Raw genomic sequence first — 23,223 nt, 5'->3', positions numbered from 1 at the left:
AGATTGGGAAAGACAAGAGATGCTCATGCTGGGCACCTATACTAGAGCAAAAGGAGTTCGCCTAAAAAAGTGAGGGAAAAGGGCAAGCAGTGCAGAAGCCATGAAATGAGCCAGAATGCCAAAAGAAAAATTGTAAAATGCATTGTTGTGGGTTTTTTTTTGCTGTTGCTTATTGATGGTTTCCAAGAAAAATAATTTTATTAATAACAAAAGTTGTAACTGTTTATTGCTAAAAATTCAAACAGTACCAAAGATGATCCACTAATGAGCAAAAGCTGCCTGTCATCCTACCCTGTTACCTCAAGCCCCTTGCCAGTGTCCTTGGTCAACAAATAACCATCTTAAAACTAATGTTTTTGCAGCTTGGATGCATATACATAGTAATATATATGTTCACATATATACACACAAATATGTCGTATTTTAGAGAAAAGAGGCTATATTATGTGTTTTTGAAATTCTGTAAACTATTTTTTTTTAAGATTTTATTTATTTATTCATGAGAAACACACAGAGAGAGAGCCAGAGACACAGGCAGAGAGAGAAGCAGGCTCCATGCAGGGAACCCGATGCGGGACTCGATCCCTGGGACTCCAGGATTAGGCCCTGGGCCAAAGGCAGGCACCAAACTGCTAAGCCACCCAGGGATCCCCCTGTAAACTTTTTTAAAAAAAGATTATATTTATTTATTCATGAGAGACGCACAGAGAGAGGTAGAGACATAGTCAGAGGGAGAACAAGGCTTGCTCTGGGGAGCCTGACGCAGGACTCGGTCCCAGGACCCCAGGATCACGACCTAAGCCAAAGGCAGATGCTCAACCACTGAGCGACCCAGGCACCTCCTTCTGCAACTTTTTAAATGTAATATTATAATATATTTTCAGGCCAGTAGATTTATATCTGTCTCATTTGAAAAAATTAACCCTATGGTATTTTATTTCCTGGAGACGCTCAAATTCATAAAACTATTTCTCTAACTGCTGACTATTCATAATAATATTTCCCAGAACGTCTTTTAACCTATGCCTTTCCATGTTTGTGTAAACATTTTTGTGGAAAAGATTCTTAGAAGTTGATTTGCTGGATCATAAAGTACATTAATTTTTTCATAGACTTTGCCAAATTGTAATCTAAAAATGTGTCACATTACCATATAGAGGATTTAAAAGTTCATATATTTTTTTATATATTCATTAGCTCCCTCTTTTGAGGCAGGAATTACATTGCCATTGATGAATATGCATCAAAAACTCAAATTCTCTTTCTCCACCGCCCCCCGTCTTTAAAGATGGGCACAATAGTCTTAGAAAGCCACACTCTCTGCTTTGTGGAAGAGCAACTCTTATGGGTATGCTCCAAGTCATGTCTTTAATGTGGAAGTATTAAAGCTTTTGACTCTTAGAAATACTTGTAAAGCCAGCTCTAAAGCTGCTGGGAGGATTCTGAGTGGCATAGAAGTTGAGTTCACTTTAGCTGTCAGCATATCTTAGAGCAAAACATATCTACAGTTGCCAACTTCATTCAACAGCCTTCACTGGGGGATGTTCAACCTTCCCATAGAAGATATTAAGCTAATAAGAAGGCTATCCAAGTACATAGGTGTATCTGTCAAGTCAGAGGTAATGGACCATGTGGTCCATAGGTATGATAAAAAGAACAACAAAGTTCTGTATTCTCCATTCTTCAGTATGATCTATTAGCTCTGCAAAATACCTTTTCTGGTTAATTATTGAGTACATTCATTAGCTCTGTCCTAAGGACTTTCAGATACATTACCTTTTTTAACCTTCAAATAACTATATATGCTAAGTATTAATATTCCCTTTAAGAACAAAAAGTAAGCGTTAGAGTTTACAGAAGAGCCACAAGGCTAGGTTGTGGCATAGCCAATATTTGAAACTATATCACCTGATTGCAAATCCCATATTGTTAACCACTATGGCTTACTGTTCCTTAAGTCATGTGGCAGCAAATAATGTCATCTTTCTAAATCTGTTTAGGGTCATTTGATACCTTTTGATAAGATATTTTTCCCATCTTATTTAGAGCCTTGCCAATTTAAACCTTTTATGATCTCATGTTGTGACTAAGACAAGAGGAGGCCAACTCATTACCATTTTGGTCTTAATCTCATAAAGAAGTAGTATACTATTGTGTTTAAAGGTATAGAATTAGTTTTTCTGCATTCAAATCACTTACTAATTGTTGACTTGGAGCAAATTTCTGAATGTCACATTTCCCATTTGTAAACCTGGTCCAATAAGTCTGCTTACCTCATTGGATTATTTTGAGAATTAAAATGAAATAATTTATCAAAGCATTTTGGCATATACTAAGTATACATTAAGAGCATTGCATGGCTATCATTACCAAGTTGACACCCATGTGGCTAGTCCTTTTTACAGTTTCTCATTATATTTCATCAGCACCATCTCCTCTTGGTGCTCTTTCTGGCCCTTGGACAAACCAGTTCATCTACATTGTGGTTACTCAATTATCTATATCCTCATCTGGAGTTTCTCTCTCAGATGGAAATATTCCTAATTTCTGTTTTGGCTCATGATCCATATTTCTTGTTCTCCTATTTCAACTTCAATTAACTAATGATTTTGGTCTACTGTCTAACCAAGCCCCAGATAGCCAAGTGCTCTTAGTCTCAACCTGCCCTGAATCAGTGTTTTTTATAGTCATGACTGAATACTCCAACTTCTTTCCCCATCTGGTCCTCAGCTTGGGTAGACCTTTGCTTTGTCAATTAAAAATCTGGTTCTCGGGATCCCTGGGTGGCGCAGCGGTTTGGCGCCTGCCTTTGGCCCAGGGCGCAATCCTGGAGACCCGGGATCGAATCCCACGTCGGGCTCCCGGTGCATGGAGCCTGTGTCTCTGCCTCTCTCTCTCTCTCTCTCTCTCTCTCTGACTATCATAAATTAAAAAAAAAATTAAAAAATCTGGTTCTCATGCATTATTTTTGATATACTCCTTGCCTTTCTCAGTTTTGCATCCTTTATTCAATAAATATTTCAGAGATCTTACTACTGTGTATCAGGCACAGTGTGAGGTACTGGGGATAAAATATGAACAAAACTTGACAGAGAGCTTATAGTGTAATGGATAATTATCAGATTGTCAAATAGTCCACAAATTTAAAGTTGCAATTGTAAAAAATAAAAAAATAAAAAAAAAATAAAGTTGCAATTGTGATCAGTGTTATAAAGGTGAGCCATGCAGTGTTAGGAAACTTCATACTAGGGGTATTTGATCTTCTCAGGGAGATCAGGAAAGGCTTTTCTGAGGGAATGGTGCCTGAGATGAGGTCCAGGAGATAGTTGGGAATTAATTAGACAAAAAGGGAGAGAAGAGTGGTGCGGCCTGGAAGAAGGAGAGCTATGGTGGAAAGGAGCCTGGGAAGTGTTCATGCCTGAAAGAAGGCCAGTGAGGCTCAAACACAGAGAGCAAAGGAAAACAAGGTGAAGATGTGATGAGGTTGGGAGAGATCACTTTGGGACTTGTAGGCTATGCTAAGGTTTTTGGTCTTTATACTAAGTGGAAATGGAAAGCCATTGAATGGTGGTAAGGATGGCAGTGGGGCAGTAGGGACATGATCAGATTGTCATTTTGCTCAAGTCTATCTGAACAGGACAGTGGATAAAGGGTAGACCGGTTAGAACAAGCAGGAGTAGGCAATGTTGGTAATCTTGACTAGGATAGCTGTTTTAGAGGGAAAGAAATGAGTGATATTAGAGAGAGGAGAGATGAAATGAGCACTTTTGGTGATAGAGATATGATAGATAAGGGTAAGGGTGAACTCCCTGGCATGCACAACTGTTCAGAAAGTGATTCTCTTTACTGCAATGGGAGAAGAATGAAACTGAAGTAACTGAATTTACTCAATTATAAATTACTTATTCCAGGTAAAGCTCATAATCTCTGGGAGTAGAAACTCAACATGTAATAGCTTGAATAAAATGTTTTTATGTAAAGATACAGGGAATAGGATGGAAGCTGTAGTGCATGGCCTTAGAAAAGAAACTGGAAGGTTTTCAGGAGCTAAGATCTCTTTCTCCGGCTCTCAAGGCCCATTTATCTCTGCTTCTGAGACTCCTCCAGTCTTCTCTTTTTCTTGAATAGACATTTCTGTGGTCTCTCTTTGCATATCTAGCTCCAAAATGGAATCCTAATTGATCACTGCCAAAATTCATCCCGAACTGCCTACAGCTTCTGTATCTTACATAAAATCACTGATAGAACTAGAGAGTCAGAGTCTACAGAGAACCATGATTAGTTGTCCAGTGTGGTATTCCTGTTCTTTTTTTTTTTTTAAATTGATTTTAGTTTTTTTTAAAATTTTTATTTATTTATGATAGTCACACACACAGAGAGAGAGAGAGAGGCAGAGACATAGGCAGAGGGAGAAGCAGGCTCCATGCACCGGGACCCCGAAGTGGGATTCAATCCTGGGTCTCCAGGATCGCGCCCTGGGCCAAAGGCAGGCGCCAAACTGTTGCGCCACCCAGGGATCCCCCTGTTCTAATCGTCAGGGCTGTGTTAGAGCTGGTGCTGCCCCAAATCTAGGGGTTGTGAACAGAGAACATAGTGGTACATAAGTAAAGCAAAACTCCTTCAGGGCAGGAGAAATGCTATGGTCTTTGACATTTTTTTAGAGTGAGTAACAAACAAGTGGCATCTAGTAGATACTCAACAAATATTATCCTTATTGAGTCATTGGAGATTTTTGAATATTTTTGAAATGTGAAGACACATCAGAATCTCCTGTGGCATTTTTAAAAATTCATAGTTCATGGTCTACTTTCACAGGAACACACCAGTAGGTCTGAAGAGGGCCCCAGGAATATGCCTTTGTACTTAAAAAGTACCCAACATAAAGTTGATACAAGTAATCCATGGACCATACTTTGTTGGACACTATTCTAATGTGCTGGTGAATCATGCCCAGAAATCTCTGTTGTGAATTCTGGACATGGAGCTCCTTTTAGATCTTGGACCTCTCTTTCTCCATTCATATAATGGGCCAAATATTTATCTCTTTCTTATATTCAAAAGGGAATTTGTAGCTTAATAAGATAACTTTGGAAGTAGGCTTTGACCTTTCTTTCCTAGTGCCATAAATATGAAAGATGGTGTTAATATGTATCTGGACAGCCTCTATATTGATTGAACATCAAATTCATCTTCACTACTCACTATTTCCTGATGATGACCCCAAAATGAATCAGACCTTATCAGTGTTTTATTGTCAGCTTTCAGGAACTGTAAATGTAACTCTTAAATCATTGATCCTTATTCAAAGGAAAGTTCTTACAGAGGGAATAGAGGAAAATTCTTGGCAAGTTAAATAGAATGCTATTTGTAACTGCCTCGTTTTTCAAAAACAAGCATTTCTGATTATAAAAGATCCATTTTGATGATTGCCAGCTAACAGGACAGCCTCATTACATGCACTGTTTAGTTACAACAGAGTCTTACTCTAAGGTTAGAGACTTTAGAGAGGGGAAAGCCAGGAAGAGGTGCCCACCAGCTCCTTGAACCTGGTTCCACTTCCTTTCCCCACCTTGCTCTTTGCCCTTAGCTATTGCTGTCTGGTTCTTCTTCTATCACCTCTCTGAAACTTCTCTGTAGGGTTGAAAATGATTCTTGTTTGCCAAGTACAATGATATCTTTTGAACTATTATTAAGTACTACTTCTCTGTACCTGTTATTTCTACAGACTGTTCCTTGAAGTTTTGAGATTCCTACTTAGTTCTTCCTCAACCTCTACCATGCCAGTGGTAACTGTGAAGTAACCTTTGCTGGCTCTTCCTCCTTTTTGCTTTAATGTTTTTCACGATGTTAGCCTTGTTGTTGGTCAGGCCCATCGTGTCCCTATCTTTAGCTGGAATATATTTGTACTCGATTCTCCTATATCTACCTCCTTCCTGGAAATTTGATGTCAAGAGACAGTTCCAGTAACGGCTGCGACTTTCCATTTGTATAGCATATAGACTGCTCACATCTAGCATATAGACTGCTCACATCTAGCAGGTCTCAAACCTGTGAGCTTTTTCTTTTCTTCCCTGATCCTGTTATTCCTTTTAAAAAACCTTTATTTCTACAGGCACCAGCATCCACCAGACACTTTGCAATCACCCTTGATCCCTTGTGCATTTGTGTCACTTTTCCTCCAACCCTCCTGCTACTGTCCTAGTTAAGGCTTTCATGCCTGTATCATCTCTTATAAGGACTGTTGTAATATACTAGTTTCTTTGCTTTTAATCTTCTTACTCTAGTGCAAGAGTCCTATTATTACACTTCTAAGATACAAACTTGTTTGCATCTACCTAAAATCTGTAATGTTTGGTGTATATTGGCTATATTATGCAAACCCAATTATGTGATAGAGCTTACAAGGATTTTCACATTCTGGTACCAGTCTGCCTTTACAGCCTCATCAGTTATCTCTCTCCCAATATTTTTTGAGTGATAGATATTTTTCATGTAATGCCACTTTTAATATGAACATGGTATTATTAGTCCTGTATTAGGAAAATGGTACCAAGGAAAGTAACTTGTCCAAGACTACTTAAGTAGCACAGGATGAAGAACCAGGTTGGAGCCAAACTTCTCAGTCACCCTACTGCTCCGTCTAAAACCACGCTGAACCTTTACAGGTGAATGTGCTTTTCTTCATGCTGCTTCTTCACCCTCCTTGTCTAACTTCCTTGTTAAGATCCTCTGCGTTAAGCAAGGCTCTGCTTAAAAGGCTATAATGCTTATCAGACTTCTTGCATTATAGTAGGATTAATAGCTCCTTATTTTGAGTTCTCTTGACATCTTGTATATTTTTTTAAAGATAATATATCACTTTGTATAAGATGAGCTTCTTGATACTTGTTTGATAAATTCAAGTGAACTCTGATGGCAGTCATTCTCAAGTTCCCAGTGTCAAGTACATAGTAAGTCCTCAGGAAATATCTTCAGAATGTAGAGGGAGGAGTATTTTCATAATTCATTAAATCGTTATTGTCAAACCTAAACATTTCCAAGTGTAATAGTTTAGGTGTCAATCTACAATCATCACAGCCTCTTGGTATGCTGCTCAAAGTTTGTTAACACTGTGTTGTGAGCAGGCATTTTCAAGAACATTAAGTAAGACTACCTAGAAAGTTATTTCCAATTGAAGCACCCAGGACCCTTGATATAGTCAATTGCCTGAAACAGTCAACTGTGCTGATGAGACATGTCTCTGTTATAAACAACAGAAAACCTGAGGCATTTATTGCCTCATGTTATATAGAACAGAACAGTGGCAGAATGAGGTTTGTTCTGGTGAGAATAAGGTATAGTGTTTTTTTCCTCCTTTTTGGATGATTTTCACAGAGCATCTCCTTTTATGGCTCTAAAGTTACACACCTGCTCATCCATTCTAGGAGAAAGGAGTAGGTTTCTTTCTCCATTAATCAACATGATTCAGTTTGTTTGCATTACTTTAGGTCAAACCTACCCCTAATAGTCAACTGTAGTGGAGGAATGTGATTCCTCCACATGGATCAGATAGTCCTGTGCCACACCCCATCCTAAAGTCTGGAGTGGTACCAGCTATTTTCAAGCAAATGGGCTGTAGGGGGAAGGGTGGGCACTTTAAGAAAAGCCTGAATGCTGACCCAAGTGGAGGGCAAGTGAATTCGGGATAGCCAAAACTAGTGAAATGACCTCCAAATACCATTATGATAATAGATCAGAAAGGGAAAACGTGATGTTGAGGTGATTGCCATGCTTCCTTCAGATGACTCACAACTCATTCCTGTTTCCAAGGAGTAAGACAAACCATCTAATGGATCACTTCTCTATATCATTCTGATATTTTAAAAGGGAGCTGTACTGGATATTGTCTGCTCTTTGTCATGGAAGGATGACCTACCTGTATGGTCAGCTTCAGCAAGTTATCCAGATTCTGGATTGGTTTGGCCAATAGGGAGACCAGAAGACAGAAGGAGGGTAAGATTGGGGAATTTATTCCTTTGACTCTCTCCCTGCTGGGCTACGGGTTGGCTATGTCCCTGCTTCTGTCAGGCAGGCCTCTCTACATACCTACTCTGGATTCTAAATCATTCTTTGCATTTCTTGGTCTTCATGCTGTTGCTATTCCTGGGTTTCTGCACTGTTGATTTCTCTAAACTCTGCCTACACCTTTGTAAAGATTCTTTTTATTAAACTTGTCTCAAATTACCCAGTTGGAGTACACCATCTGTTTTCTGCCAAGACCCTTACTGATACAGTGGGTAATCATTTCTCTCCTAGCATATTTTCAATCACGGCAGTAACACATTTCCAAAATAGAACTACCATGATATCAGCCAAAGGTAAATTTTCTTTAATTGGACAAAAACAGCTTCCCCAGTCAATTTTGATCATTTGTGATTCAGTCACCAAGTTAAGGGATTTGCAACTTGAGGACAAAAGCAATGGCCAGGAGGGGCTAGACTTTTTATAGCAGTTGTTAAGGAGGTGCCTCCTTTCAGTTTGCATGTTCATTTGCAAATTGGACAAGATTCCTCTTGACTCATCTAGCTACAAATTATAAATAAAAATGCAAATTTTAGTTTAGTATTTTAGTGTTTCACAATGGTTTTAGCAGGAGTTTTTATTCTCAGTAGTTATTAGTGCAGTTTTTAACTACTAAAGGAAGAATATTAGTGTAGTTGGATAGTCATGAAGTGGTATTGACCACTCTTATTACTCATGGAAATTTTCATCTCTATTGAACTTAATATATAGAACAGATTGCCTAAAATCATATTGACATTCTTGTAAGAAGAGTAAACATTTTATTTCTTTTATTCTAGGATTCAAGTCTTTGATAATGATTCTAGAACTGAAGAAATCAGTGGTTGGTTGGGGCCATTTGATAGAGTGTTGAGTGAATAATCCATGGTTTGCCAGTTTCTTTTTTGGATATATTTCTCATGTCATTAAAGTTTGTAAGAATGATTGTGTTAGTATCTTACATTTCTTTCTTTAGTGGGAGAAAACTTGAATTTTTGAATGCTTAAAAATAGTTTGTGAAATAGATTCTTGCTTTGGTCTCAGTTTTTGAGATTTTGGTTTCATACTTCCTGGTAAGCCCCAGTATTCATTTTTTCCCACTCTTCCCCCTTGCTCATTATGTTCTAGACACAGAGGCTCCCCTGTTGTTCCTTAGTCATTAAAGTTGTTCCTTTGCCAGGGTTCTTACAGTGTAACTTTATATCACACTGATATCACTAACTCAAATATAAACCATAGGGCTCATGTGAATCCCTTCCTTCTTACCATATTTATAGTCCTTCTTCACAAGTGGGAAGTGTGGCTTCCATTATCCTTAAGACTTTTACTTAGTGCTTAATCCCCCAAATCTTAGACAAACTCCTTACTCCCTTAGTGTGCTGTCCCATTTGGAATCCCTTCCCAACTCTCTTCAGCTCTGTGGCAGGGCTTTTGACGGAATTGGGAGAAAAGAAATAAGGAAGGGAATAATTTCATCTTTTAAAATGACACTATAAAAATTACCTACTTTTAGGATGGATTTTAGGATTAAGCAGTAAAGTGCTTTATACTTTAACTGCAAAGTAATATGGGTTTTGGTTATTTGTGCTGTAACATTTAATAAAATATTCACTGAATGAATTAAGAGCCTTAAATTAGTAACAAAAAAATCCCCCAAATGGGGAGTCTGGTATCTTATCCTCAATCCACTACTAGTTCACTCAAAATTTGAGCAATTACTTTGCTAATTATTAATTAATTAAAAAAGTAGAATTTAAATAACTTTTATGTTTCAGAAAGTATCCTAAAAATGAAAGCTATAAGAATTAGCAAGATAGGGTCCCTGGGTGACTCAATTGGTTAAGTGTCTGCCTTTGGCTCAGGTCATGATCCCAAGGTCTTGGGATTGAGTTCCACATTGGGCCCTCTGCTCAATGGAGAGTCTGCTTCTCCCTCTGCCCTTCCCCCTCCTTGTGACTGCTCTCTCTCTCAAATAAATAAATAAAATATTAAAAATAATTAGCAAGATAGACTTGGTCTCTGCTATCATAACACTGTGGTCTGGCTGAGAAGACAAACAACTAATGAGCAGTAGCAATAAAGTAGGGCAAGTGCTTTGTCACAGTTGAAGAGAAAGGTTTGACAATACATTATAGGAGTGCTGAATTGCATCTGAGAGAATGGTCAGGAAGGTTTTCTAGATATGATAATTAAGCTGCAACCTCATCATAAGTGGGAGTCAGCACTTGAAGACAAGGGGGAGAAGTATTTTGGGCAGAAGGAGCACAATGTGGGAAGGTGAGAGGGAGCATGGAATTACATGAAGTACAATGTGATGCATGAAAAAAGAATGGGGAACATGGAAAAGATGTTGTTGAAGAAGTCATCAGGGAGTCTTGTGAGTCTACTATGGACTGTGAGGATCATTTAGAGTGTGATGGAAAATTATCAAAGAATGTAACAGTGGAGTGATGCACTTAGCACTTGAGAAGCATTGCTCTGGCCTCCTGACTGAAAAGGATGCACAAATTGGGACAGAAGGGAAAGATGGAGGGTGGAACAAGAGGTTGGATGCAAGCACTGTCATCCATTGGAGAGATGATGAAGCTGTGACCTGCGTGGAGACCATGGGAATGGATGGAAGTGCTTATCCATGAGAGATATGTAGAGGTGGACTCAACAGACATGTACTCTTCATGTGCTCTTCTCTGGTGTTAAGAAATGCTCTTCCCTGAAATAGGAAACATGGCAAGATAAGTAGGCTGAGGTTGGGAGGATGATGAAGGGGAGAAGTTTGTTTTCCCAGCTATAAAATGAGAAGGTTCTATCCACAGCAATGAAATTGTATGATTATCTTGTTTTGTCTTCTTGTGGTCAAAGAGCAATTTTAGAGCTGTAGAGAAATTCTCTATTTCCCCTTTCTTCTTGCTGTTCAGGCATCTAAACAATCTAGCCTTTAGTTACCAATTAAACACAGAAAACAGAAAATGTTTGTATTGCTTAGTATTTAAATTGAAACAAAAGAAAGGGAGTGGGGAGCTGGCATAAGCTGGTAAATATGTTAGCTTTCATAAGCATGAAATAACACAAGATTTATCATTCCACATTTTATAACTTGGGTGATTTTAGATCTTCTGTGGCCAGGCTGACTTTATTGTCCTATAATTCTCAATTCTGTGATTTGCGTTTTCTCTTAGCTTGAGCAACTCTCCCGATTGCTTATGACTTTACAGTTGCTACGGGGAGTCGTTATACACAGATGGCTTTTAGGAGAGGAGTCAATTTGGTAGGCATTTTCCTTGATTACGATGCCTTTTCTCTGCACTGATTGTTAAAAGAGTGAAGATTCTTGCATGTCAAATGGTGAAAATGTTTCCAGGGTCTCAAAAAAAGAAAGGAACATTACATTTGGCAGATGATCTCTGTATGACTATACTCTGATGAAAAGGCCGCCTGGTTCCTTTAATTTATTCAGATAAATTTTTATAAGCAGTGATAAAACCAAACCAACATGAGGTACCAGAGGGAAAAGACTGAGCAGAATTTGCAGTAGAGAGTAGATATTGATTTGAGCATATAATTACATCCACCTTGTTATATGGTTTCATTTTCATCTCTTGCAACCTTGCAAATAAGTACAAAAATCTTATTAGACATACTCTGTACCCATTTTTTTTAACTTCATGCAACTATCCTTCTAGGAGAACACAGAGAAAGGAAGAAATATCTTTTCTTCTTGAAGGCAATTTTATTTCTTAAATTACCTGCAAATCAACTTTCTATTGCATAGTTGATGCACATTTATTATACAAATATCAGAAAAAAGAATCCTGTGTTTTTCACTTGAATTTGTCTTAGCCTGAGGAAAGGCTTAATTTTTATAAATGGCTGCTGTGTTCAGAGCTACAAGAGATGAAAAGGACCCCATTTATTAGCCCAGTTATTTTTTTATTTATATACTTATATGATCTGCAACAGAAACACCATGTCACTCTTTCTGGGTATATCTTTTCCTAAGAATTAAGAAAACTAAGGTAGGTCATCACAGGTAGCAGCTCCAGTTTTCTTATCAACTGTCTTCAGCAGACTTTGTTGATCAAATGTTGAGAACCCAGAGCAATTCAAAATACATTCTGATTTGGAGAAATCTTCCTGAGATCTAATAAGAACTTAACAATGATAGAACATTTACTATGTGTCAGACATGATGCTAAGTATTTCACATGTATTTTATTTAATCCTTAAGGAAAGCCCATGAAGTAGGGAAAGATGAATTTGTTCCAGATTACAATGCTTGTCCTTAACTTGAGGCTAGTTGAGTCCTCTCCTCACTTGTTGGTGTTATTCCCTCCAGCATGAGCATGAGTCCATCTCATCTAAATTAGAATAGACATTGCCTCCGATTTCAATGAGAAGTAGCTCAGATGAAAAGGTGTCTACTGTCCAACACCTGGAAATCACCAGAGAGATCCTGTGGTTGAGAAAATCATGATGGCAGGGAAGGAGATGAAGTGTTCCATCTCTCTACCTGATGCTGAGCCAACTTAGGAATCTGAGTCTAGAGGAGACCATTTTCGTCTCTCTGACCAGACTCTCTGGTCTTGTCTGCTAACCAATTCCTTTCACTTGGCTCCTCTTTCCTCTTGCTCCCTCCTCAGTGCTGTTCTACTTCAAGTTTGTGAATTTGCACACAGCTGTGCTAGTTTTCCCTCTTCACAAGTGTATGTCTTGGAAAGGGCAGATAAAACCTTTCATCTCCACATCGCTATACATGGTATCCTTCTTCCAAATCTTGTTTAAATCCTGGAGATCATATTTACTTACCTGTGGTTTAATTTTGTGTCTTCTCTGATGAGTGACTTTGTTTTTTACATTTGTTAAGAGATACTACTGAGTGATAAAATGGTTGTGTTTAATTTATTTTCGGTTTTCTAGTTAGTTCCTTATAGAAAGCATTTTTTTTTTTCTTCTTGCTTCTATGTTTCTTCCTTGATATCATGGTAACATATAACAATTGCAAAATGCCTTGGAGAATTCATAGTGTGATGGTAATAATGTCATACACTTATACATGCTTTAATATTTTATATTTTGTGAACCTCCCTTTTTCTTTTAATCTGAAGCAATGCTATTTCCAATTTATATATAGGGGAAAGGAATCTGAATGAGAATGTCAGACACAGGAAGTACATCTTATACCCACCTACCCATCCATTGCCCACATTATCCTTCTTGTGTTTACACCTGCTGTGTTGTTTTATGGGTATTTATATGAATGTTTCTCTTCCCCCATTTTCACATTTAGTTTAAAACCCATTTGGTCAGTTGACTCTCATTTCCTTCCTCTGCAAGTCAAGACCCCTTCCCTTGCTCTTCCTGTCACAGTTTTTTTTTTTTTTTTAACCCCGTGAGGTGCTCGCTTCGGCAGCACATATACTAAAATTTTAACCCCGTGAGAACTTGGATATGGATGTACTTTGTCATATGAGCCTTAAGACTATATCATTTGACTCCACCTTGCCCCCTCTTGTCCTATACTATATGTAAGGTGGTAGTTTTCCGATCTTAGAACATGTAAGAATCACCTGAGGGTGGTGGTTAAACATGCAGATTCCTGGTTTCTAACCCCAGAGGTTCTGAATCAGTAAGATGGGGCCCAAGAATGCATATATTTGACAAAAATCACAGATAAATCTGACCCAAGAGTTCTGTGTGTTATATTTTGGGAAATACTGCTTTAATGGGCCTTAGTTCTGTTCCATGAATGAGCATGCATTCCCTATGAAGTAGGCTCCAGGATATCTTTATATACAAACTAGCCATGTTACTTAATGCTTCTCTGTGCAGGAATAACCTTGAACAATTTGAAGCAACAGGGAAACCACCAAATGTGTAACATAAAACTTACTTATCATGACATTGAAGTTGATTCTCCTCCTATGAAAATCTCCAGCTTGGAGAATGGTGCTATTCTGGGTGTGGTAACTGAGCAAGTATGGAGTAGTCACTGACAATCCAAAGCACCCTGCCAAATGGCAAGAAATCACATTGGACAGGCCAGGGGGTTGTGGGTGTGGGTGTGGGTGTGTCTTCATTCGGTTACAAATGGTGGCTGCGTGACCTTGGCCAAGTCTCTGTACCTCTTTGAGTCTGTTTTCTTATCAGTGTTTGTTAGATTCTCCCATCAAAATAGAGCAGAGGAATGTTTTCAGGTCCTCAAAGAATTTTGACTGCAGCTGCAAGTGTCCACTACTGGATAAAAATTCTTTGAAGCGTCATGTCTTAATTTGAAAAATAAGGGTTTTTTTTTTTTTTTCTGCCTTTTACTCCATCATATATGGAATGCTTACTGCAGTGTGAAAATAATGTTTGAAATTAAATACATTGAGTAAAAACCAAACCCCATGGCTTCACTTCCTGTTGCCTCACATCCCAGGGGTTTCTAGGCTTGAGTTTGAGAATAGACTGGATGATGCCAGAGATTGCTTCCAGTTCTCTGATTTCATGATCTAAGAAAGCTCTTGAAGCAAATTTGCCATTTAATGCACCGACCTCAATTTCCAAATTGGATGTTCTCTGATGTCTCGGGACTAGAAAAGTGTTCTGAAGGAAAAAAAAATACTTACCAAAAAGGTGATTGCATTTTTGATGTAAACGATCCAATGCTAAATTTATTGACCTTATTCACAAAGGATTTTTGTGATTCTCTAAACTCCCTTTGAGCTCTGTATGAATTCATTGGCCTCAAATTGAACTTGTACTTGCAAATAGTTATCAGAGTGTGGGTTTGCAGAAAGAAAATCCAACTTGACGTGAACACCTATACTGGAATTTAAAGCAAGTAAAGTTTGTTGAAGGCACTTTTGTCACCCGCATTAAGTTTATTGATCTTTCTGTGTCTCAACTCACCTCTCTGTGAACTCGTTGGTCACTAATGATCCCTCCAAATTGGACATTTCTTGACCTCTTTGCTCTTAGAGAGAAAGATGATTTGACAAAAATTCTAAGCAGTTAGAATTCTGTTATCTTCTATAATACGACCTCCCAAAGGTTCCACTGTGAACTTAAAATGAACTCTCTTTAATTTTGTGGGAGCAGAAAAGTACACATCACCACAGAGGGACATGTTTTATCTTCAAGAAGCCAGCTGGTCCGGCAGACACATCCCCAGAGTGTAGTAGTAACTAGCTCTGGTCCTAAGCCAGGTCCTGGTGACACTCTAGTCTCTAGAAGGGACTCTATTAAACTGAATTCACAAACAACTGATATATAAAATAACAGGATGCAACTTGTTAACTTATATTAATTTATAAGGGGGTGAGTATGGATTTCTTTTAATCAGTACATTTGTACCTCACCATACAAATGGATACATGAAACCAAAATTGTTATCTACAATCAGCCAGGTGAGCATGTGATTAGAGTAATAGTTTAATTGAAAGATCTTGATAGTTTATAAGAGGTTAAATTATGACAGTGATGTTTCCATCTCTACCGCATCATATGGTAAGCTACCTTCATGATAAGGATGCACTTATCATAGTGGTCACGGTCATGAACTTGGCACACAGGCTGCCTTGGATCAAAGTCTCACTCTGCTACTTGCTAGCTGTGTGACCTCTGATACCCTTCTTATGCTTTGAGCCTCACCTTGTTCTTCTGTAAAATTTCATTCTACTTCATTTTATTCTTTTTGTAGTTCTTGACTTGTGGTAGAAAATCCAATCTTCCTTAGTTCCTGGTTTTTGGAGTGCATCTCAGTGTCACCCCCTGCAGCCACTCAAACTTCAAATTGAAATTTTACTGCCCTACCTATTCTCAGAAAGAAAAGTGGACTGCAAGAAAATTCTTATCTCATAAAAGAACCCAATGACCAACTTTATGAACTGTTTGACTTCTGGAAGAAAAGTGAAGCTTTAGTGCATTTTTTTTTTTTCTAGATGGCCTCCAAATGTGACAATTACTTATATTCAAGGTTTCATACAGGAAGGTTATTTGAAGGAAAAAACCCCGCCAATTTCAACTCAGTGACTGTTGTCAAGACCTCATTAACCTCTCCATGTTTCCTGCGGATGCAACATGAAGCTGTTGGCACTCCAAATTGGAATTTTACTGGTTACTGTTCTTTCAGAGAGACAGAATTTGAAAAGGAGATAAAAATTTTACTTCATTCAGGTTATGTTAGCAGGTCACTTAAATTTGAATAAGGTGATGAAAGTCATTGACAAGCAAACAAACAAACCTCCTTAAACACTCAGAAATCAAAGAAAGGCCTGCTCTCCACAAATTATACCAAAGGAATAAAGAGCTACAATTTAAAATCCATGAAAATATTATTTGATGTATTGAATATGTTATAATGAATATATTAATTGATTAACTTCTCTTAGGCCCTAACAGAAAACAGTAAACTTTGGGAAGAAAGAAACAGGTCATTAAAATAAATGCCTTTGTTTCCTTAATGCATTCAATGGACATATATCGAATAGTTATTAAGTGTTCACAGTTTGGTAGTCACTAGTGATACAGTGTGAACAAAATGGACTTGTTCTTGTGGGGAGTGCTGCCAGGTGGGGAGAGTGAGGTGGTATAAAAATGATCCCAGGAGCAAATGTGAAATTTCAAATGGAATTGGGGTTATAAAGGCAGCCGTGATACCAAGTGAGTATATAATAGGGATATTTTGACCTAGAGAGGAAGGTCAAGGAGAACTGTCCCCAAGGAAGTGACAAATGAGTAGAGATGTAAAACATGAAACAAAGGCCACTTGTCAAGAACAGTGCAGTGAGTTCATGGGATTAAAATCAGGTGAATAGCACTGAAGTTCAGAGATCTTGGGACTTCATCTGATAGGATCTGTACCACATACACACAAATAACAAAAAGGTGTCCTAAGAAAAGTGTAACATATGCAAAGGAACGAGAAAGGAAAACAAAGAAAGAGAGAAGTTGCAGTGTGTATTTACCATGTATATAGCATGAGTTCTTACAGGAAGATGGGAAAAAATGGCACATAACTAGTTGCAAGAGGCCAATGTCAAAAATTTGAATAAGGTGACGAAAGTCACAAAGCAAAACTGTCCAGCATGCTGCTTTTTGATAAAAGGTTTACTTTGGTTTTCCATGTGATCCTTAGGCAAAGCTATCAAAATCTTTGCATATTCCGTAATATTTGCAAGGACTGAATGATTGGGGAATCATTTCTTCTTAGAAGAGTGGAAATGAGAACGTCAAGCCAGGGGTTGATCAATTGCATTCACTGCTAGTGGCTTTCTGTCTATTGAGCTCCTTGCACAGAGTAAGTCATCACTAATATTTGTTGAATTAAATGACTGAAAAACATAAATTCCATTTTCCCATTTGAATCTCCACTTTTGCCTTTGTAAACTGGTAATAAAACTATGACTGGGCGAATTCCTTCCCTCCCCAACTGCCACTCCGTAGCACTTAACGGCCTGCCCATAGAGCTTACATCTGCTGGGAACATGTTGCAGTCTGGGCAGCCACACTGGGGTGCTGTTTGGGAAAGGACTGGAAGGAGCAGAGGGTGGGCCTACAGACCAAAAGGTGGGCTCAGCTTGTCTGGGGCAGGACTGGAGACAGCTTAAAGGCATCAAATAGGGACAATCACCTTCAGGGGTAACTTCCATTACTCATTTGGTGTGTATCATTCCAGACCATTTAAAACACACGTTTCACATTGGCATATGGATTTCTAAAATGCAACAAAAATACATCATTTTTTTTTTTTACTTATCATGAGTTTGCTCTTTCGTAGCCCAAAGATGTATCTTCTTTTCCTCCATTTAAGTATACTTACATAATTTAAAAATTTTATTAATTTATAACAAGTTTTTAGAAGCTCTTTTTTAGTTAGAAAATTATAAACGAGAAAGCGAAATTCACCTATTTCAAAATGCAAGTCATCATTTTGATGTAAAAGAGCCATTTATGCATGTGGTTAAAAAAATCAAAACAGTAAGAACAGGAATTCATAAAAATGGAATGTCTGCAGCCCCTGGATTCTTTTTCCTAAAGTGAATTACCTTTATCATTTCTTGCCTTATTTACAAAATGAGAAGGAAAAAAAAAACACTTCGTAATGCACATATAACACATACAGATACACAAAACAGCAAAAAGGGGAAAGTACTCTGTACAAGAGACTGTACCTTGATTAAATCCCTTAATAAAATATCCTGGAATCATTTTGCATCCCATGAGTAGCAGTGGTTCAGGTGTTTTTTTTTCTTTTAAATATGGGTTTAAATCTCAGCTCTACTTCTTACCTGGTCTGTGACCTTAGGGGATTTGTTTAACCTTTTAATGCTTTAGTTTTCCTGTCTTTACAATGGGGTTGTAAAAGTACCTCCTTCTCTTACAATGTTACTGTGAAAATGAAGTGAGCTAATCTACACAATATGATTATAATAGTAATTAGTAAGTACTAGGCTTTGTGTGCTGTTAACAAACATATCAACATGTACTATTACATCATTTCATTTGCTATCACTGTATTATGTTTATTATTATCATGTAGAGATTGACATTATTTTGCTTTAAAACTTTCCTTAACAAAGTTTTTTAACAAATGGAGGTGATAGCATGAAGAATCCTCATATACTTATCACTCAGCTTTAGAAACAAACTCTTTTGTGAACTTGTTTTATCTGTTCTCACGACTTTTTTTTTTTTTTTTGTTCTCACGACTTTTTAAATGGGTGTTTTAAAGAGTATCCAAAGCATTTTTACATATATTTTACAGTTTAAAAAAAGATATGTTTTGAAAAAAAAAACCCTCCATGCCATTATCACATTTAATTCCTTAATATTTTCTAAAAGCTGATCCATACTTGAGTTTTTCTGATTGCATCAAAAATGTCTTTTTAAAGTTGATTTATTCAAACCAAATTACACACACAATTCATATATTGCATTTGATTGTTGTGCCTCTTTATGCTCTTTTTGTCTCATACCAGTCTCCCTTTATCCCCTTTCATTTTTGCCACTCACTTCTTGGAGAAATGAAGTCTTTCCTAATGGCTCCCAATCATATATTGCTTGGCTGATTGCTTCCTTATGGTGTCATTTAGCTTGTTTGTCTATTTCGCACATTTCCTGTAGCTTGGTAGTTAGATCTAGAGTCGTAGTTTCTTGGACTTCATAGGCGTCCCAGTCTGTTGTCCCATTGTATGACTCCTCTTTCTCAACCATCTGAGGGTGTTCCTTTGGGTGAATGTGCCATAATTTATTTAGTTGTTCTATGGACAATGCCACAAGGAGCTGCTGTGAGCAAGTACTTCATATACTTGTGTATGAGGGGAAGTGCAAATTCTATTATAAAATGGTAGGCTTCAGATTTTGAGATAAAGCAATCCACAGTTTTTTACTTTCCCCTTACTATTTTTTCTTTTTTAAAAAATTTATGTATGTATAATAGAAAATACAGGTAGAATCAGCTAAAGAGAATGTATAGAAACTAGTTTGCAGGATATTAAAATTAGAAGTCTAGTTCCAACATTTGTAAGCAGTATGTATAAATTACATACATACACGTTAAGGCTTAGATGCAGGTCAGTGTGGTCCATATGTACAATATATGATAGAGAAGGCATTGTAGAATCTTAAATTAGTGTATTTTAGCATAGTTTTATTTTTTCCAGTATGCTGTACTCCCAACATGAGGCTTGAACTCCAGATCAACAACCCCCAGATCAAGAGTTGATTGCATGCTGTACTGACTGAGTGAGCCAGGTGGGACCTCACCTCCTACTAATTATAATCTTTTAATATGCTAATTGAATGGGAATAGAGAAAAGTAAGAATAATAGAAATAAATAAGTTAAAAAACCCCAAACAAACCCATAATTTCATTACTGGGAGCCAACTACTTTTCCTAACATTTTGTTTTTTGTACCTTTTTTTTTCTTTTTTTTTTTTTACGTATTATTAACAGTTTCCATAGTTGTGAACGTACCTGATAAATAATACTGTAAGCTGTTTTTTCACTTGACAGTGTGCTTTCTCTTACATTAGTAAGAATCTTGTGCAAACATAAAATTTAATAAATACATAAAACTATAGAGTGGGTTCATCATAATTAACCATATTACAATTATGAGGTATTCATTATTTGCTAGAGTTCCAGTATTATAAACATTTTTGCTAATATTATGATTCAACAAATATTAATGCCTTCATTGTTAAAACGTATTAAATGACAGATGTAAAACTCTTCCCATGTTTTGGAGTATATTCTTTTTAATCTGAGAAAGAGGAAGAGGAGAAAGGCATAGAGGAGGAAGAAAGGCAAGGGAGGGGTGGAGTAGGAGGAAGCAGATTTGTCTCCTGGTGCAATGATCCTCAAATTTCAGTGTGCATTAAAATACTGATTCTTGGCTCCTGTCCCAGATGCTTATGTAATTGTTCTAGATGGGGTCAAAAACCTGATTTCGTTTTAAGCAAATTTGTGGATGTTTCTGCCATGAATGGTTTGTTGCACACAATTTGGGAAATTTCATTTCCATTCAGGTACTCATATGTTGGTGGTTTCTTGGCTGTGTGCGCATCCTCAAAATAAACTGTTCAAGGACTGGTAATAGATGTTCTATGAGTAACTCACCTTAGCTCTGTTTACCACTTAGATCTCTCCCATTATAAAAGCACTGCTGACTTTCTGCAAAAGACAAGGAGCAAATCTCTGGCTACAAAACAGTTCTGTTTTACGTGGGAGAGGTGAGGACACATCAAAGTGTTTGAAAATCCCCGTTACTGCCAGGCAGCCTTGCTCCAATGGAGGGAGAACTTGGAAGAGAAAGTAGTTTGGCTTGGTCATCCTTTTATCTCTGATGAGGTGACTCCTCCTCTGAAGAGGGTGACTCCTCACTCTGGCTGGGTCTGGTTTTCTGTTTTTATTGCCTCTACACCCTCAGAAGCCCAGTGTTTAGTAATTCTGATTCTTGCAGGTAAGGTTGCTCTCGGGTTCCCTGGAGGCCTTTTATATGATTGGTCAAGATGATTTGTGGTGATGCTGTCCTGTGTACTGAGTTATGCAGTGAGGCTTTCTGCTGATGGAGTATGTGCTTTTGAGCAGGAAATGGCCTTTATAAATCTTTTCTTTAACAAGGGCTTCAAAAATTTGCTTCATTCATGGAAGCTCATAACTGTGTCCTCATATCAATAAACTTCGCACAGGAAAGATTGGTTGCTGAAATCACTCCTCTGTCTTTGGATGCCACTGAGCACAGGACCATCCATCCATCCAGGCAAGGAGGCTTTCATATTTCTCCAGGTAACTCCATGAATTACAAGCAAGGATAAATGAAAGTAGGAATAATCTAACACCAACTATTGCCAGAATTAAAAAGTCTCATGAATGATGGCATACAGGGTAACATACACAACTATATACCCTCTTCTGGTACTACAGATATTTTAGTAGCTGAGCACTTTAAACCGGTGCTATGTGATAGAATCTTCTGTCATGGAAACATTCTATAATCTGCCCTGTCCAATGCTGTGACCACTTGTCACCTGTAGCTATTGAGTGCTTGAAATGTGGCTGGCATGATTTAGAACTAAAATTTTAATATAATTTAATTTCAATTAATTTACATGTAAGTGACTGTGTGTGGTTAATAGCCACCATATTGAGCACTGAACCTTAACCTATTCAGGGAATGTGCTCACTGTTTTGAATTAGAAAAAGGTCAGCCAGATCGAGTTTAAAATAAATTTAGTCTTACTTATTGTTAATGTAACTCCTCTGTCCTCTTATTGCACTCCCCAATTTGAAGACACACTCAGAATTGCAATTAGATAGTTAAGAGTTCAAAAGATGGTTTTTCCATTTAATCAGGTGATAGAATCCATACTGCCTGGTTTTCTGCCTTCCTTTCTCTTGCCCCAAGGTCCCTTCAAAAATTTCACGCCTTTTTGTTTCTTGAGGATCAAGTCACTGAGTAAAACATGCAGATTACAAAACCATGTGGATGGTTTCATGCAATTTTGTTAAGGAAAAACTATGCATAGAAAACTTTCTTTCACAAATGCACTAGTAGTTATCTCTGGCTTTACAGTTGACTTTAATTTTCTTGTTTTGAATTCCTTCTTTTTCTAAATCAATTTTCTACAAGTAATTTATATAATATTTGTGTTATTTTGTTAAAAAAATTTCAGTAAAACTTGAAATTTTAAAATTTTCCCCTCCACAACAAAATTTTTATAATTTCTACTTACTTTTTTTTTTTTTTTTTCCACTTAGGCTTCCTCTGAAAATGCTCAGAAATCCTTCATGGACTCATATGCTCATGAAATATAAACCAAAAGGAACCGGAAAAGAGATACAAAATACATTTTCTTTTATTCACCCTTTGAGTCATTTTATTATTTTTTAAGCCTTGAAAAGATAGCTGTGTTCTTATTTTCATGTGGGCATGAAAGCAAATATTTCATTATAGCCTCCAAGGGGCCAGGACCAAGTTAATTGCCTTGAACTTCACAGAACTAGCCTGTTCTCTATGGACTGCAAGAAAGATGGCACCATATTTTTCTCTCTTTCCTGATGGCTAAAGACACAGAAAACAAACCCCAGCTTCTGTCCCCACATGTGAAATTAACAAGAGAGTGACTTGAAGCAATGGCATGTTAGAATATTTTGCAAAATCACGGAGAAATAAAGACCCTTTTTCACCAGTGCCAACCAACATCGCCAAGGTTGAGAGTTCTTGGCAGCTGTGTTTCAAACTCATTATGTCCATAAAATGATTTACTGTCCTTTTGTATACAAATGAGCAAACTCACATACTTAATTTTAGATTCTTCGGCACTGATACCATTTCTATTCCAGTCCCACTGCTCGTAATTTAAAACGGGGAAGGCTTATCTGCATTCATTTCTTAGATCATTGCTTTGGCACTTTCAAGATTTTATCCAAGCATGACTTTTATAACCTTGTGGAAATTGCAGTGATAAAGGATGCATCAGCAATTTTCAAACCCATTTCTTTTTGTGGAGCTGTCCCTTAGCCTCCTTTAACAGAGCAGTTGAGAGAACCACAGGTCTTTTTACTGTCTTCATTTCTAAAGAGCTTTGTTTTGGTCAATGAGACATACACTGTGGAAGCCAGGCCAACACAAACTTTGTGGTATTTTTCCACTGCACATTTAACTAACCTTGATTAGATGTGAGGCGAGGGGCTGGTCT

General features: G+C 37.5%; 1 long non-coding RNA gene across 2 annotated transcripts in view; it reads left to right on the top strand.

The window, feature by feature from the left end:
* LOC112658988 (uncharacterized) overlaps window positions 1-22,709 on the top strand; it is a 42,523-nt gene extending 19,814 nt beyond the window's left edge. The window contains exons 1-4 of one of the 2 annotated variants that reach the window (XR_007406316.1): window positions 17,143-17,317; window positions 19,683-19,773; window positions 21,214-21,310; window positions 22,283-22,709. This is a non-coding gene — a long non-coding RNA (uncharacterized LOC112658988). Of the gene's footprint in view, window positions 1-17,142; window positions 17,318-19,682; window positions 19,774-21,213; window positions 21,311-22,282 lie in introns of those variants that run through there. The other variant, XR_007406314.1, reaches the window with a different exon arrangement.
* The last annotated feature ends 514 nt before the right edge of the window (window positions 22,710-23,223 follow it).

This window comes from Canis lupus, chromosome 2 (assembly GCF_003254725.2).
Source record: "Canis lupus dingo isolate Sandy chromosome 2, ASM325472v2, whole genome shotgun sequence".
NCBI lineage: Eukaryota > Metazoa > Chordata > Mammalia > Carnivora > Canidae > Canis > Canis lupus.
This window is presented reverse-complemented; position numbering and strand designations above follow the sequence as displayed.